This window comes from Gossypium arboreum, chromosome 13, assembly GCF_025698485.1.
Source record: "Gossypium arboreum isolate Shixiya-1 chromosome 13, ASM2569848v2, whole genome shotgun sequence".
In the NCBI taxonomy this organism is placed as follows: domain Eukaryota; kingdom Viridiplantae; phylum Streptophyta; class Magnoliopsida; order Malvales; family Malvaceae; genus Gossypium; species Gossypium arboreum.
The window spans coordinates 14,095,117-14,106,099 of record NC_069082.1 but is presented as its reverse complement, the minus strand read 5'-3'; positions in this window follow the sequence as shown (position 1 = coordinate 14,106,099).

Below are 10,983 nucleotides of genomic sequence, written 5' to 3'. Positions count from 1 at the left end.
TATTTTATTTTATTTTATTTTATTTTATTTTTCACAAATTGGTATCAGAGCTTCCGGATTGTTCATCTCGATCACGGTAATGGCGTCTTTGAAGTATGAAATTCCGCTGTTGGATTGCAACACCAAATTTGCGTTGTGACAAATTAAGATGCAAGCAGTTCTTGCACAGATGGATCTAGAGGATGCCCTGCTAGGGATAGATAAGATGCCTTCGACATTAACAGATAAAGAGAAGAAGCGTAAGGATCGAAAAGAATTAACACAATTACATCTGCATTTTTTTAACGAAATTCTGCAGGATGTGATGAAAGAGAAGACTACCGCTGTATTATGGAAGAGGCTAGAACAAATATGTATGTCGAAAACTCTAACAAGCAAGTTGCATATGAAGTAGCGTCTTTATGCTCATCGTTTGGAGGAAGGTGCGTCTGTACACGAACACTTAACAGTGTTTAAAGAAATTCTCTCAAACTTGGAGGCCATGGAGGTTCAGTATGATAAGGAAGATCTAGGGTTGATTCTACTTTGTTCGTTGCCCCCGTCTTATTCAACCTTTAGATACACGATTTTATATAGCCGCGAGTCTCTCATAGTTAATGAGGTTTATGATTCTTTAACCTCGTATGATAAGATGAAGCATCTTGTGGTTAAACCTGACTCTCAGAGAGAGGGTCTTATTGTTCGTGGGAGACAAGATCAGAATGCTAATGATGATCGTGGTAGGACACAGGAACGGAATCTTCGTGGTAAATCTAAAGGTAGATCGAAGTCTTCAAACAGAGGTAAAACTTGTAACTTCTGTAAGAAGAAATGGCACATTAAATCTGAGTGCTATAAGCTACAGAACAAGATTAAAAGGGAGGTTGCGAATAAAAAAGGAAAACAACCGAAAATTCGGTGAAGGCGATGTTGTAGAAAATTACAATGATGGTGAACTTCTAGTCGCTTCATCAATGATTCTAAAGTGGCGAGGAATAGATACTTGATTCAGTTGCACCTTTCACATGAGTCCCAATCGGGATTGGTTTACAACTTACTAAAACAATTAATGCGAATGTGTTTTTTGATGGGAAATAATACTTCGTGTAAAATCGCATATGTTGGAACAATTAAAGTTAAGATGTTTGATGGAGTTGTCAGAACACTTAGTGACGTATGACATGTTCCAGAATTGAAAAGAAATTTAATTTCGTTGAGTACTCTTGATTCAAAAGGGTACAGATACACGGCTGAAAGTGGGGTTTTAAAGATTTCCAAAGGGTCCCTTATTGTGATGAAAGGGTAGAGAAAGATTGCCAAGTTATATGTTTTGTAGGGTTTTACTGTTACTGGTGATCTAGCTGTCGCTTCGTCTTCCTTGCTAGATGGTGATATTACTAAACTTTGGCATATGCGCCTAGTGCATATGAGTGAGAATGGCATGGCAGAATTGAGCAAAAGAGGACTTCTTGATGGGCAAGAAATTTGCAAACTGAATTTTTGTGAGCACTGTGTTTTTGGGAAGCAAAAGAGAGTTCGATTCACTAGAGGAATTCATAACAAGAAGGGAATGTTAGAGTATATTCATTTTGATCTGTGGGGGCCATCCAGAGTGTCTTCGAGAGGTGGAGCTAATTATATGCTAACCTTTATTGATGATTTTTCCAGAAAAGTTTGGGCGTTCTTCCTGAAGCAGAAAAGTGATGTGTTTTCTGCATTTAAGTCTTGAAAAATTATGATTGAAAAATAGATAGGAAAACAGATAAAATACCTCCGTACAGACAATGGCTTAGAGTTCTGTTCTGATGAGTTTAATAGATTGTGCAAGTCAGAAGGGATCATGAGACACTTGATAGTTCGTCATACTCCACAACAAAACGGCGTTGCAGAACGAATGAACAGAACGATCATGGAGAAGGTTCGATGTATGTTGTCAAATGCCAACTTACCAAAGTCATTTTGGGCAGAAGCAGCCTCTACTGCATGTTTTTTGATCAACCGATCTCCATCCGTTGCCATTGCAAAAAAGACTCCACAAGGGTATAAGTTATGGTGTCCTGAAAATAGAAAAGTTGTGATTAGTAGAGATGTTGTTTTTGATGAAACTGCTATGATACCTAACTTATCTCTTAAAGACTCTTCCAATAAAGAAAATCAAAAGCAGGTGGAGCATCAGATTAATACAGAGTTAACTCCTCAAGCCAGAACAAAAATTGAGAATAGAGTTGCTTCTTCACCATAATACTCTATCGCCAAAAATAAAACTAGAAGAGAAATTAAACCTCCAAAGAAGTATGCCGAGGCTGATCTAGTTACTTATGCTTTAAATGTAGCTGAAGATATAGATGCGAATCAAGAGCCATCTAATTATTCTGAGGTGGTTAGCTATGAAGACTCAGAAAAGTGGATGTTTACTATGTAAGAAGAGATGGAATCACTCCACAAAAACAGAACATGGGACCTTGTGAAACTTCCTAAAGGTAAAAAGGCTGTTCGTTGTAAATGGGTGTTTAAAAAGAAAGAAGGGACTCCAGGAGTTGAAGAACCCAGATATAAAGCAAGGCTTGTTGCAAAGGGTTACAATCAAATTCCAAGAGTGGACTTCATAGATGTATTCTCCCCAGTTGTTAAGCATAGTTCGATTCGAGCTTTACTTGGTATTGTGGCCATGCATGATTTGGAGATTGAGCAGTTAGATGTAAAAACTGCATTTCTGCATGGAGAACTTGAGGAGGATATTTACATGCAACAACCAGAGGGTTTTATAGTCTCAGAAAAAGAGGACTATGTTTGCTTGCTGAAAAGGTCCTTTTACGGTTTGAAACAATCACCAAGACAGTGGTACAAGAGGTTTGCTTCCTTTATGACTTCTCATGATTTCAAAAGAAGTAGTTTTGATAATTGTGTTTACTTTAAGAAAAACAGTGATGGTTCTTTTGTGTATCTACTTCTTTATGTTGATGACATGTTGATAGCAGCAAAAGATAAATGAGAGATAAGAAAGGTCAAAACCTAACTAAGTAAAGAATTTGAGATGAAGGATTTAGGACCAGAAAAGAAGATACTTGGATTGGAGATTCTCAGAGATAGAAAAACAAGTAAATTGTACCTAAGTCAGAAGGGGTACATTGAGAAAGTTCTTTGCAGGTTCAATATGCAGAGTGCTAAGCCTGTTAGTACTCCTTTAGCAGCCCATTTTAGACTTTCATTGGTTTTGTCTCCACAATCAGATGATGAGATTGAGTACATGTCACATGTTCCATACTCTAGTGCAGTGGGATCTCTCATGTATGTTATGCTTTGTTCACGTCCAGATTTATCATATGCAGTCAATGCAGTTAGCAGATACATGGCGAATCCGGGTAAAGAACACTGGAAAGCAGTTCAGTGGATTCTAAGATACTTACGAGGTACTACTAATGTTTGCTTACAGTTTGGAAGAACTAGAGATGGAGTCATTGGGTATGTTGATGTTAATCTTGCTGGAGATCTTGATAAAAGAATATCTCTCACAGGTTATGTCTTTACAATCGGAGGTTGTGCAATTAGTTGGAAAGCCACTTTGCAAACTACAATCGCTTTGTCTACCACTGAAGCTGAGTACATGGCGATTACTGAGGCTTGTAAAGAAGCTATTTGGTTGAAGGGACTCTTTAGTGAACTCAATGAAGACTTTCAAATCAGCACAGTATTCTGTGATAATCAGAGTGCCATCTTTCTTACAAAAGATCAAATGTTTCATGAGAGAACAAAACACATTGATGTTCGGTATCATTTTGTTCATGATATTATTGTTCGAGGTGATATTGTTGTGAGCAAAATTAGTACTCATGAAAATCCTGCAGATATGATGACTAAGTCACTTCCTATAACCAAGTTTGAGCATTGCTTAGACTTGGTTGGTGTTCATTGTTGAAGTTAAACCCTTAAGGGGTTTTGTGGAAAAGGTGGAGAACTTGTTCGTTGAGAGTTCGCAATGAAGAACTTGTTCATTGAGAATTCGTGTCAAGGTGGAGATTGTTAGAATTAAGTGACTCGAATCCTTATTTAAGTAAAATATAGTACTAAAATAAAATAAAAAAAAGAATCCATATAGAATTACATTTATTTTATTTTATTTTAGAATAAGGTTTTCTAAACCTTATTAAATTCTATCTATTTGATATTGATTAGAATAAGGTGTTTCAGTCTTACTAGAATATGGCTTTACATGCTTATAAATAGGCATAGTCTATTCCTCTTGTATTAAATTCGAATTCGTCATAGTGAATTTTCTTCTTCTCTGCCCGTGGTTTTTTCCCGAAAGGGTTTCCACATAAAAATCTGTGTGTTTATTTTATTTTATTTTATTTTATTTTTCACAGCACGTATATTTGAAAACTTTTTCAAAGAAAAAAAAATACTTTAGTATGATAAACTTGATTCATTAATTAACTTAGTTAGGTCCCTACAATTATTATTCTAGAAAGTTTTTAAATTTTTAACTTTCTTTATATTTATTTTTTATTTTTTGAAATTTTTATAATTTTTACATATAAAATTTGTTATTCGAATTATTCAAGTTATTAGAATTGTAAAATTCAACTAAAATTGTAAATTTTAAACTCACAACTTGATTGCATACAAATCAAACCAATTTAATAAATTTGTTCCGTACATGTAAATAAGTGTACATTTCATATGTAAAACAAAATATATAAAAAAATTACAAAATTACAGAATAACGTAATCATAGGCATCCCAAATATGTACCACAACCAGGTGGCCGTCAGGCACGCTTAAGGTTCTATCGCACTATTTGGTTTGGCAGCTGCTCATTGACTTCAACTTCACCTTGACATGTCGGAGTTGATTGCTGACTTCGTCTCCTTCCTCTATGGTTAACTGTGATTGTGTCCTAGCTGCCCATCTTAGATCCCTTCGGGTTAAGTCGACGGTTGCAAGCATAACCCACCTCGATAAAACAACGATGCTGGGGGTGTTTACGACACTATCAATGGGCCACTATATGGTGTTATGTGGCCCAATTGCGGATTGAAAGTAGGAATTGAAGATGATACTGGATGCGTTGGTGTTGTTGGCGAGATCAACATGTAATATGGTACGGTGTGTAACGGTCCTACATAATATATCCCTAGAGAATGTGTTGATGCAGGGAATGATGGGGCCTATTGTGGTGCTTGTGTAAAATAAACTAGTGCTAAATGTGTTGATGCAGGAAATGATTGTGCATGATGTGGTGGTTGTGTAAAATAAACTGAAACTAAAGGTGATGATATGAGGAATGAGTGTGTGTGTTGTGATGGTTATGACAAAAAAACCTAGGTTAGAAGTAAAAACAAACGAACCACATTGATTGGGAGGTTGCATGACAACCACATTGATCGGGAGGTTGTATGACAATCAGGTCCCCCAATGCAAATAGAGCAGATGTCAATCCCGTCGCGTCTTCGCCTCATAACCTAGGATTGATAGGCCATTGTATTGGCCTCCTATGGTGACATTGCCTACTCCTTTCCGCAGCCAACAGCATATACAATTTGTCATTATGCCTAAACTAATCCATGTAATTTAAAGACGTCACCAACTCCGATGTGAAAAATGATTCACGCGTTGGCAACAAATCGTACCTACGCTCCTATATCTCGATGTACTTCTTATGGAATGTTGGTCAATCTTCCTCGAGTCTCCCCCGTAAGTTAGTTTTGTGTAGGTTATCGAACTCCTAAAGTTGTGATAGAATACGTTGCGTACAATTGAACTGTCCTATGACTCGATTGAATTTTTGCATCTCAAACCATCACAAAATTACCAATAGCACTTTGATATGCTAGATGTTGCGATTGACAAAAAATTCAATCGGGACGCATTCTTGAATCATCGGACCCGAATATGGTATCCTTACAAATTGCATTACGAATTTATAATTTTTAGAATGTACGTAATATTTAATTTCAAGTGTTTGAATACGTATTATATAACTTTGAAATTCATAAACGAACCTCATCTTTAATTTTTGGTCTAGAGCTAGTCAGATATTTGCAAGCTCAGTCGATATACCGCTATGTCTCATAAGGTTGTTGCACCTATTCAAATAATATGTTATTTCAAAATTACAATAATGAAAAATGAAAATGATAATGATAATATGGGATGAATTTTACCATATGACGAGTGAGAATTCATAAGAGAGTTCCACTGGGGACAGTAAAAATGGTAGTCGATACCATGCCCACAATTGGAGAAGAAGCATGCAATCACTGATTTTAGCTTTATCTAGTATCGTTGCTCAATACATTTCTTGGTACAATGTCGCCAGTGCTGCTGATCCACAACCAAGTCGTCTTGATTCCTTCAAGTCAACTAGTAGCAGTAGCCACCTCAAATGCACCAGATTGCGAGATTTAACTGGCATTAGCAGACTTTTGATCAACCTCAAGATGAATGCGCATGCGAATTATACCTTGTCAACGTCGCTCACTGAAGCCTCGATAGTTTAGAAGTTGTCCTCTAACCATCTTATCTCATTTCGGCTACCCCTAAACTTGTTTGGCACCTTACCTAATAGTTTCTTGCATGTTGCACTCTAATCGGCACTAACAACTAGCCCCATAATGACATCCCCATTGACCGGTAGACCGAGTTGTAAGATGATGTTTTCGAGTGTAATTGTACACTCGCCACAGGGAAAATGGAACGTGTACATCTCCGATCTCCATCTCTCAACCAAAGCACTAATGCGTTGGGGATCCAAATTAGTCGCCCCAAGCGTGTGAGCTACATATAAAAAGTTTGCATCTCGCAAGTGTCCATGAATGACCTTCAATGCACCTTCGCTTAAATTGTTTATGTACATCTACAAATTTTGCTATTTAGGTTGAGTATATAAACATAAAAAATTAATAATCTAAAAAACATAATAATTAACTATTTAAATTTAAACAATTTAATGAAGTTTCTTATCCTTTGCAATCAAACGTCAAATATATGATTGTCGTTAAAATGAATAAGCTGATTTGCCATTTAAAATTTATAAGAAAGGAATAAAATCAAATAAAATAATCTTTAGAATCTTTGATTATTTGATAGCATTGAATAGCATAACTTTAGAGATTACACTACTTTTTAAGGATTTTATTTAAAGGTATTCTTTCCTTAATTGATTCAATATATCATGTATAAATAGCCATACATATTTCTAAGAAATACATACTTTTGAGTGAGTTTTTCTTCGATACATTAGAGTATTCATCTCTGATTTCATCATGATATCAATTTTTTTATCCGATTTTTTGGGATTTTTTCTAATTTTAAAATTTGTTCCAAAAAAAAAATATCCTAGAAACATAAAATTGGTACTTTAGACCCTAGCTTTATTTCTTTTTTCTTTCATCATCTCTACCATTGGAGTTGGCATCCACTCGTCGATGAAACCCCAAAATTTGGTGACTGAAAGATCTGCATGTGGGCCTCACGTGTTGTCTCAAGCTTCTGCCTCTTTGTTTCACGCGCTGCGCATGACATTCACCTACTGTTGTCATGTTTTTTCAACGTTGTCATTGTGCTCTCTACTCCCTTCCAGTCATTGTCCTCTAAGTGGTGGTGTTTTTTTGGTAAGTTTTTTTTTATCTCTTTTGTATTCTTTTTAGGTGTTTTTTCTTTCCTAATTTTCCAAGCAACTTTTTTTGTATTGGTTGTTTTTTTTTCCAGCACTATCTCTAAAGACGAGAAGCTCGTGATTCCAACCGATAATCCATGGTCACAAATTAGTCTTGTGAAGCTTCATAAACATAATTACCTTGCTTGGTCAAGGTCCTGCTTGTTGTTTATCAAGGTTTGTGGCTTGCAGGGATACATCACAGGTACAACGTTGAAACCTGAACCCATTGATTCAACGTTTAGTCAGCGGGATTCAATTGTTATGGTATGGCTTATCAACTCTATGCAACCCAATATTTCCAAAACTTATTTGTTGTTTGATACTGCATAAAAAATTTGGAAAGCTACCTCTCTCACTTACAATTATGTTGGGAATGATAAGAAAATTTTTGAGATTCGTAATAAGGTCCATGGTACAAAATAGAAGGAGCTAATGATTTCTTAATACTTTGTTAAATCAAGTGGGTTGTGGCAGGAACTTGATTATTATCAAGATTTTCAGGTGTTTTGCACCAATGATGCCGAAAAAATTCAGAAGATGTTGGAAAAAGAGCACGTTTTTTTATTTCTTGCATGGGTTGAATACTGAGTATGATCAGATTCGAGTTCGAATTCTTAGCAAAACTTCGTTCCCTTTTCTCCATGAGGCATATTTCTATGTACAACAAGAGGAAAGTCTTCGTGTTGTTACGCTCTATAATCTACCTCTTGAGAAAGCTAGTGTTATTGCTAACTAGGATTGTCCATCGGGTGGTAAGTCTAACAAGGATCACTTGATGTATGACTACTGTGGTAAGCCTCGACACACTAAAAATTCATGCTGGAAGTTGCATGGTCACCCCACTCAAGGTTGTGGTGGAAAATGAGGGGGTAATTCTCAGCCTCAGGTAAATTTTTCAGATTATGTGACAACAGAGGACAAGTCCACTTCTACTAAGAGTTTTACCTTAGACGAGATTCAACATCTCCAATACCTCTTGTCTTAATTGAACTCTACATTGGTTGCCAAGTCTAATCATGTGAAATCAGGTATTGTTTTAAATGCTACATCAACTTCTGAATCTCAGATTATTGATTCCGGTGCGAATAAACATATGACAGGGTCAAACAAATATTTATTTAACTATACCACTTGTCCATATAAAGATATTGTGTGAATAGCCGATGGCTCCAGTACCTTTGTCTCTGAAACATGTCTGTTATTTGTACTCCCAATCTCACTTTTTCTTCTATCCTCTATGTTCCTAAATTCCTAGTTAACCTTTTATCTGTTAGTACTATCACTAAAGCCTTACATTCTAAACTTGAATTCTTTCATTATCAGTGTGTCTTTTAGGACCTCTAGACAGGAAAAACAATTGGCAATGGTAGATTGTGTGATGACTTATATCTTTTGGATCGATCGCCCAGTATGTCTCAAGGCTTATTTAGAGACAATAAATATGTCAATCGAGAGATAATTCAGTGGCATAAGTGGTTAGGACATCCATCATTTACTGTTCTTATCAAGATGTTTCCTACTTTGTTTTCAAGAACTCAGTTAAACTCTTTAGTTTATGATGCCTGTGAGTTTGCTAAGCATACAAGAAATAGTTATCCTTTACGAAATAATATAAGTACTATTCCTTTTAAGATTATTCATTTGGATGTTTAGGGCCTTACTCGCCTTACTTTTTTATCTGGTAACCATTGGTTTGTTACATTTTTTTTATTGTTGCACTCGGATGACATGGGTATTTTTATTAAAGTCTAAAAATAATATTTTCTCGTGTTTTTATTCTTTTCATAAATTGATTACTACTTAGTTTGATACAAAGGTTTAGATTTTATGAACTGAAAATGGAACCGAGTTTCATATAGGATTTTTCATCAAACCAGTTGTCCAAGTACAAGTGCTGAGAATGGTGTTACCGAAAGAAAACATCAACATCTTTTGGAGGTTGCTAGATCACTTATGTTCACTATGAACCTCCCAAAGCCTTACTGGAGGGTTACAATTTTGGTTGTTTCTTATCTCATTAATTGGATGCCTCTTCGAGTCCTTGATTTTAAAAGTTCCATAGAAACCTTGTAGCGCAAGACGAATTAGCCAGTTTCACCGAAGGTCTTTGGTTGTGTTTACTTCATTCATCTTCGACATGGGAGAAAACTAGATCCTCGAGCAGTTAAATGCGTTTTCATTAGATACTCTCCTACACAGAAATGTTACAAATGTTATCATCCACCATCTAGAATGTATTATTTAAGTATGGATATAACATTTTGTGAGGATAGACCCTACTTTTCTTCATCACGACCATCTCTTTAAGGGGAGGTTATTGAAAATGAAGAGATGACATCCTATTCTGTTACCCTTCCGAGGGAGAATTTAGTTCCAGCAGAGACTTTGGTTCAAGAGAAGACTAGTGGACATTTGTTGGATAGGCTTGATTTAAGGACACACACTAGGAAAAGCAAGAAAGAAGACGCCATTATACAATCTACTTTATGCCCTGACTCTTTACTATCAGGTGAGTCTTCTTTACCTGAGTTTGCTACTGATTTAGAATTACCAATAGCCCAACGAAAATGTGTTAGAACTTGCACTTTACATCCTACCTTTGACTTTGTCTCTTATGATTCATTATCCCCATCCTATAAAGCTTTTGCTTTGTCATTGTTCTCTATGTCTATTCCACAGGATTGGAGAGAAGCTATTATTGATCCAAGATGGAAAAAGGCTATGATTTAAGAAATAAGACTTTAGCAAAAAATAAGACGTGAGAACTGGTTAATTCTCTTGAGGAACAGAAAATGGTTGGTTACAAATGGGTGTATACTATCAAGTATAAGGTTGATGGTTCAACTGAAAGACTCAAAGCCATATTAGTAGTGTAAGGATTCACTTAGACATACGGAGTGGATTATCAAGAAACATTTGCTCCAATTGTTAAATTAAACACAATTAGGATTTTTCTATCATGTGCAGCAAATCTCAACTGGGGCTTACAGTAGTTTGATGTAAAGAATGTATTTTTACATGGAGACCTGAAGGAAGAAATGTATATGACAGTAAATTTATATTCGAGGATAAAGATTCTTAAGGAAAGGTATGTAGACTAAAAAAGGCCCTATATGGACTAAAGCAATATCCTAGAGTCTGGTTTGAAAGATTTAGAAAGGTCATGGTGTCGTTTGGCTATCGATAAAGTAATGCTAATCACACCCTCTTTACAAAACATCACAAGGGTAAGATTAGTCTCCTTATAGTTTATGTTGATCACATAATTATGACAGGAGATGACAGTGTAACACCCCTATCCCGTAACTGTCGCCGGAATAGGACGAGGCGTTACTAGGAAATTT